This window comes from Malus sylvestris, chromosome 11 (genome assembly GCF_916048215.2).
Source record: "Malus sylvestris chromosome 11, drMalSylv7.2, whole genome shotgun sequence".
In the NCBI taxonomy this organism is placed as follows: domain Eukaryota; kingdom Viridiplantae; phylum Streptophyta; class Magnoliopsida; order Rosales; family Rosaceae; genus Malus; species Malus sylvestris.
This window is the reverse complement of record NC_062270.1, coordinates 26,683,572-26,690,035: the sequence shown is the minus strand read 5'-3', so window position 1 is coordinate 26,690,035 and position 6,464 is coordinate 26,683,572. Positions and strand designations below refer to the sequence as shown.

At 37.9% G+C, this 6,464-nt stretch overlaps 1 long non-coding RNA gene across 1 annotated transcript; it reads left to right on the top strand.

The window, feature by feature from the left end:
• The first annotated feature begins 1,230 nt into the window (after nt 1-1,230).
• On the top strand, nt 1,231-4,760 carry LOC126591109 (uncharacterized). The gene is made up of 6 exons (XR_007612258.1): nt 1,231-1,431; nt 1,512-1,637; nt 1,885-2,257; nt 2,567-2,648; nt 3,100-3,166; nt 3,847-4,760. It is a non-coding gene; the product is annotated as an uncharacterized LOC126591109 (long non-coding RNA).
• The last annotated feature ends 1,704 nt before the right edge of the window (nt 4,761-6,464 follow it).

The following is a 6,464-nucleotide window of genomic DNA, read 5'->3' as shown; positions in this document are numbered from 1 at the left end:
CCCTAGTAAAATTTGAGGTTGATACTAATCAATTTCTAAATTGAGGGACAAAAGTGATGTGCTAGCTATTAATAAACAACCATCCAACTTTTGGTCAACTATTTCCAACAATGGCGAGAAGTGACTTCATAAGTTTATTTCTCATATGTATCTATATTATTATTAAGATAATCCTCCTTGTCAACTTTTTGCCCATTTTTTCCTATTTTGTCCTCACTTTTGATATACAATATTTACATAAAGAGGACAAAACGTTAATTTTGTATCTTTTGAGACAAGGACAATTATATCCCTATTTTTCCTATTTCACCCTCATTTTTTTTAGAAAATGACAATTATATTCCTATTTTTTTCTATTTTACCCTCACTGTTGATACACAATATTTACATAAGGAGGACAAAGTAATAATTATGTAATATTAAAGAGAAACTGTCTCATCATCATTATCCTATACATTTTTAAAAATTTTAAAAACTAATCAGACTCCTTAATCAAAACAAAAAATAAAATGAATTGAGATTCTAATATTCGATAACAAATTGACACTCATTGGATGTCTTGAGGTTACTGAGGTTTCTTTCCCAAAAGAAATGCATCCAATAGGCGCTTACTAACGCTCATAGTTTGTAATTTTGTCGTTTAAATGAGCAGTACAATTTTGATTGGATTATTTTTCAATTGCTGACCATAATAAAATGTCTGGTAAATGTGGCGACCCGTCCCTACTTTTTACTATGATTTCTTTTCCGTTGATGTGAGTTGACGATTTTACCCTTTTTGGACAAAAGTGAAATCTAACGTGGACGTAGTTTTCGGCTTTCAGTTCATTTTCCTAGGTTCGTACTAAATTAGTACTTGTCGCTACGAACGCATAAGCGTGTATTAGACTCTAATCGAATCTGTAACGAAAAAGTTACGCTCCGTTAAAGAACATTAGTTACGGGTATTTTTATACATGTGCATACAAATTTATCAATGCTTGAAACACTGTAGAGAGGCAGATTTTTGTACGTTAAAAATTATACAAAATCCATCCATCCAATCCCATTCCTCAAAAGGGGTTCCGTGTCCCCCATCTCATCCACCAATCAAACCTTTCTTTTTCCTTGAATCCCTCCTCATTACCCAATCAATTGTTTCCCTCTCACCCAAGCAATCAGAAATGTTCTCAATTTTGTCCCACCAATCACAACTTAAACCTCACTCTCTCTCTCCCCGAAGGTCTCTCTCTCACATTCTCTCTACAACTCTCTCTTTTCCTCTACACGCACAGAGAGCTTCAAGAGCCCCAAACATAAGGAGCTACTGCTCCATTTGGTTAGTAAAATCCAGAAACCACCACCTCACTGTTCATTCACCCTCTCCCTTCTCTTGCACGACACAGTAACTGTGCATCCATTTTCGACGACATATCGCCGTCTCCGGCAATGGTAAGCTTCAAGACTCCTTTGATCTTCCTTCCCTGTAGTCTACATTACTTGGATAGTGATTAAAAATGGCTTTGGTGAAGGTGTTAGCATGAAAAAACAACTCAAGGGATATTTTCCAGAAATCTGGAAGCTTTAAAACCGTGGTCGTTTGGCCACATTCTAGCCATTTTTTCGGCCAACCTCGTGCTCTAACGAGCCTTCCTAGGGTACGAATCACTCCTCTATACTCCTAAATTCAAAATGGCTTTCGAATCACTGAGTTTGGTTAACTATCGAGTTAGAAATCAACTTTGAAAGTTAAGAAGAAATTCCCAAATTTCTGGAAACTTGGACCCATGGCCATTTGACCACTTTCAGACCATTTTTCTGACAAGCTCCGTCCATGACATGACCCCAAATGAGTATAGATCTATTTCCTGCATTCCTAACTTTATTTAGGATTTTGAATCACAGATTTTGGTTGAAAATCGAGCTCGAAATGAGCTCTGGAAGTTGCTCTTCAGTCTGCAAAAACTGCAGATTTTATGTGATACCGGCGCGTGGGTGCATGACTGCCTGCGCAGCCACCTTGTGACGGCGCATGCGGCGGTGCTGGGAGGAACCCAAGGTCCTTCCTTAGGTTCATCGACGTGCCAGACCCGAATCCACCCTCCGTATTCTGAAATTTGATCGTTTTAAAATAGTTCATTTACTAGCCCTACTTTGTACGAAAACGCGTATTTACGTTAGTACGTTGCGTATTTACATAAATAGTTTCGTTTCTAGGCAAAACGCAGTGCAAGGACTCTCAACTCTACGAGGCATGTTCGACTCGACGACATGATCTGTGAGTGGGCAGTTTATTTTATATATATATATATATACATGGCTTATAGTTTCCACAAATGCATTTAAATGATTAACGCCTATTACGCACAAAATTTTAATGGAGTTTGGTAAATATTACCTTGTGATTAGAATTATAAAATGGCTATGGAATGTTCATATGCATATTTACTTATAAATATAATGTTGTGGTAGAATACTAAAATGATTCTACAGGATGCGTAGGTAAATTCAGGTAAGTTTAGTATATTGATTTAAATTGTATGGCATACATATATTCATATGGTTAGCTCATCATTACTACATCCAGGTGTTAGTGCTCCCACCCGAGGTCAAGGCCAGCCTTCACGTGTATGTTCACCTCCCGCACCGCATGCTCGTCTTGGATCCAAGTAGGTGCTAGTCTGTCGTACATGTCTCGTTAGGTGACTCCGACTTGTAGGTGACTGGGCCTAGCGCAAGCTTCATGTGATCATAGCACTAAAGTGTATATTATTATTACACCTAGCCTGTCGTGCAGGTCACATTAGGTGACTCCGACTTGTATGATAGTATAGATTGATGAGCCATAGATGTAGTTGTACAGGTCATGTTAAGTGACTCCGACTTGCATGCTAGTATATTGTCAAGCACATGCCTATATTTCCATTATTGTTGAATTATTCCTGTTGTGGCATATTTTTGATATACATTGTTGGCATACATTAAATCTTCATACTTATACGTAATATGATTTTAAGGAAACTATACTTGTTTTACGAAGAGGGGTTAGTATATTCAAAAATAAAGGTTTTCTTGCAAACGTTTTGCTGACCCACTCAACTTTATTTTTCACCCCTCCAGGTTTAGTAGCTGTGCTTACTTGTAAACGAGGATTCTGGCAAATCTCAGGAGATGGTTATCTTCAACGGTATAACCCTCATCCTATTTACTTTACTATCTTATGCTCTGACATCACGTGTGAATTGGGTTCAATCCCGCTCAGTAGCGCACTCTTTAGTTTAGGCACTTTTAGGTTTAAATCTATTCACCATATTTTCTCACGTCACTACACTTTATGGCTTCGTCACCCTCCAAGTGTCGACCAGCACAACCTGATTCGGAGTCCAAGTAGACATTCTGGAACGGGGTGTGCCAGTAAATGTGTGTACACTCATTATGATTAAGTTGATGCAAGTGATCTTGTATAGATGTGAGAGAAAGAATCAAACTAAAGACTTTAAATGAAAATATGAATGCTCTTAAGTAAATGAACTACATGAATAACTAAGTGAAATTCCATGTAGTGTAGATTAAAAAGGTGTTGTTGACACTCATTCATCAAGAAAAAGGAGTGAAATTTAGGAAGATAAAATATGTGTGCAAACCATTTGTTCCACTTCTTAAGAAAAATGTCAAAATGTATTAGATCGATGCCATCTGAAAGTAGACAATAATAGTGGTACACTATCAAAGGGCATTACGTGATATCAATGAAATAATGACATGTTGATAAAAATTTGTGTATACTTTAGTTGATATATGACATTATTGTGATGGTATAATAAATTGTTTTCATATGGCATTGATATTATTTTTCTATTTTTAAAGTGGGCGTTCTCCTGAAAGCTTGAAGAGACAAAAAAAGGTGTTCAAAATGGTTTGAAACTTTAAGAATAATCTAATGTCGTAAAGAAGGGGAGTTAGCAGCAGATCACGTGGTATCAGCATTTTCTTTATCAGAAATCAAGGCACAAGAAGTACTCTTCATAACCAAAAACAGAGTCTCGCACGCATAGAATCTGCTATTCGCACGTTGAAAAAGTCTTACTATTTGTGGGACCAAAAAGATATGCTGGACCCCACCTCACCCCTGGTTCTTGCCTGTATAGACGCCCCCGAGGGCCCTGAGTTGGAAATGGATTCACTCCAGATCCCTTCTTCCTAATCAATTAAGTTTGGATATTCAGATTGTTGAAATTTGATCTAACGGTTACAAACAATAGCCAATTTTAAAAGTTAAAATAACTTTAACCATTTGATTAATCCAGACTTGATGGATGAGAAGGAAGTGATATAAACAGGATCCCTTTCCCCCGAGTTTTATCGTGGTTGGTCATCGTTCCCGCCAAATCGTTGACTACAACCCAGAACAATCAGAGTGACTGGGAACGACCGTTGATTTCAACAACAGTGTGTTCCAGGAACCTGTCGGCATGTATCAGGGGTAGTTTTGTGGTTCTGATAATTGTTGATCCTAAAAATAAGAAGACTTACGCTGCATCCATGTCAAGTACGTTAATCGAGATTCAAATTATAAAGTTACCGAATAAAAACCATACATTTCAATGACTTATTGCTGGGGCATCCAACAAAGCTGCTGAACATCTGGCTTTCATAGTTTTCATTTTCAACTTCCCCTTGTGCCCATTTCTTCTATTCTAGATGATGATAGGATTAGGCCGGGAATATTTTTAGGTATTTGTAACTAGGAAATGATTTATGCAGTTTTTTATTCTTATGTACTCTATTTTTTATAATTAGATTGAATAAAATCGATTGATAATTAAGGGGACTGTTGACCCTAAAAACTACCAAGCCTATGTGGCGCGCATGCTGAGTAACTAATAAGCTAACTACGTCATTTGGTTGTGTGCAGGCGTGCCAACTCATCGGCCGAGCTCGGTCGAGGAGTAAAATTTGTTGATGTTGCGTTGGGTGCGCTACTGACTTCTTGATCTTGCAACTACGGCCGAGCAAGGAACACATATCGGCCTTCGGGTTCTAGAGCCTGAAGATAAGGCTACTAGTTTTGCGAAGTTCAATATCAAATTCGGCTTTCAATGTGCCGAATATAGTAACTTGTAACATCTCACTTCGCCGAGAAGGCTAATGAGATGACATTTGCCAATAAAGATTCGAAAATCCTTCTCGACCGAGACTTGGATAGATAACCAATCGGCCCTGTCACAGTGCTGTTTATCCAAATTGAAGGTGCTTCATGGTCGGCTGATTCTACGGCAACAGTGCTGTTTATCCAAACTGAAGACGTTCGTCGGTTGCCTTCATAGTGTTGTTTATCCAAACTGAAGATGTGCTGTCGAAAAAGGAAAATAAAAATCTCAAGGTTATTGAGAGGTTTCGCGTAGAGCGAGGGTTTGCGCAGGGCAATTTGTGTGTTGAGTTGAAGATCCTTCTTCCATTGCCACTGCCTCTATATTTATAGGGACATATGCGTGTTGGTTGATAAGCCAATATAGGCTTCTGCCATGTACTAGAACTCTTCCACTGATCACCTCAAATAAGCCTTATATTCCCAAGACTCTGAACTTAGTCAAAAATACAACCAAATTCAACCCGTGCTTAGCCTTATCACATCAAGTCCATAATAAATTGCACGCCTGGAGATGAACATCTAAACAACCACCAATTATATATATATATATTCAAACACACACACACACACACACATATATATATATATATAGTTTTCCCTTTCCACACGGCATTGCGCTTTCCACAGCATGCAGACTACATGGCCTACCAATTATATATATATATATATATATATATATATATATATATATATATATATATAGTTGATGGCCTTTCACACGGCATGCAAGCCGTCCATCACCTGACAACTTCCTCACCATTAAGAAAAACTTTTTTTTTCCTTATCTTTTGCTCGTAGGCCTCCAAAGAACCATGCCCTCAGACTATCTCCTAGTCCAGCTAGGAAACCGTGCCCCCTCATCAATGTTTTCCTTTTTCATTTCCACCATGTGTAAAATCCTTTCCCATATGTATATGCATGCGCTGACTTAAAGAATTGCAAATGAACTACAATTCTTCCACCAATATGTATCTATGCAGAGAAGGACAAAGATAGGGCCAGGATTAAAACCACACTATATCTTTTAATAATAGCAAAATTATCTTCACCTTTTATCAGACGGTGTAAAGCTATGCTCACTCAATAGCCTTGATTGCACGGGCTGACGGTGTAAATTCGGGTCCAAACAAGGACAAAAAACAAAAACATGAGTGTCGAGTGAGAAAACGATGGTGAAAAAAAAATCTCATTTCTTTGCATCAGAGTTGTTTCCCTTTGTAAAGTATACCTTTTGATAACTAATTAAAGTTGAGATAAAATGGATCACAGAAGAAGACGTGCCTCCCACACAATTCCTCTAATTAAGTGGTTTCATGTAGACCTGGCATTCGTG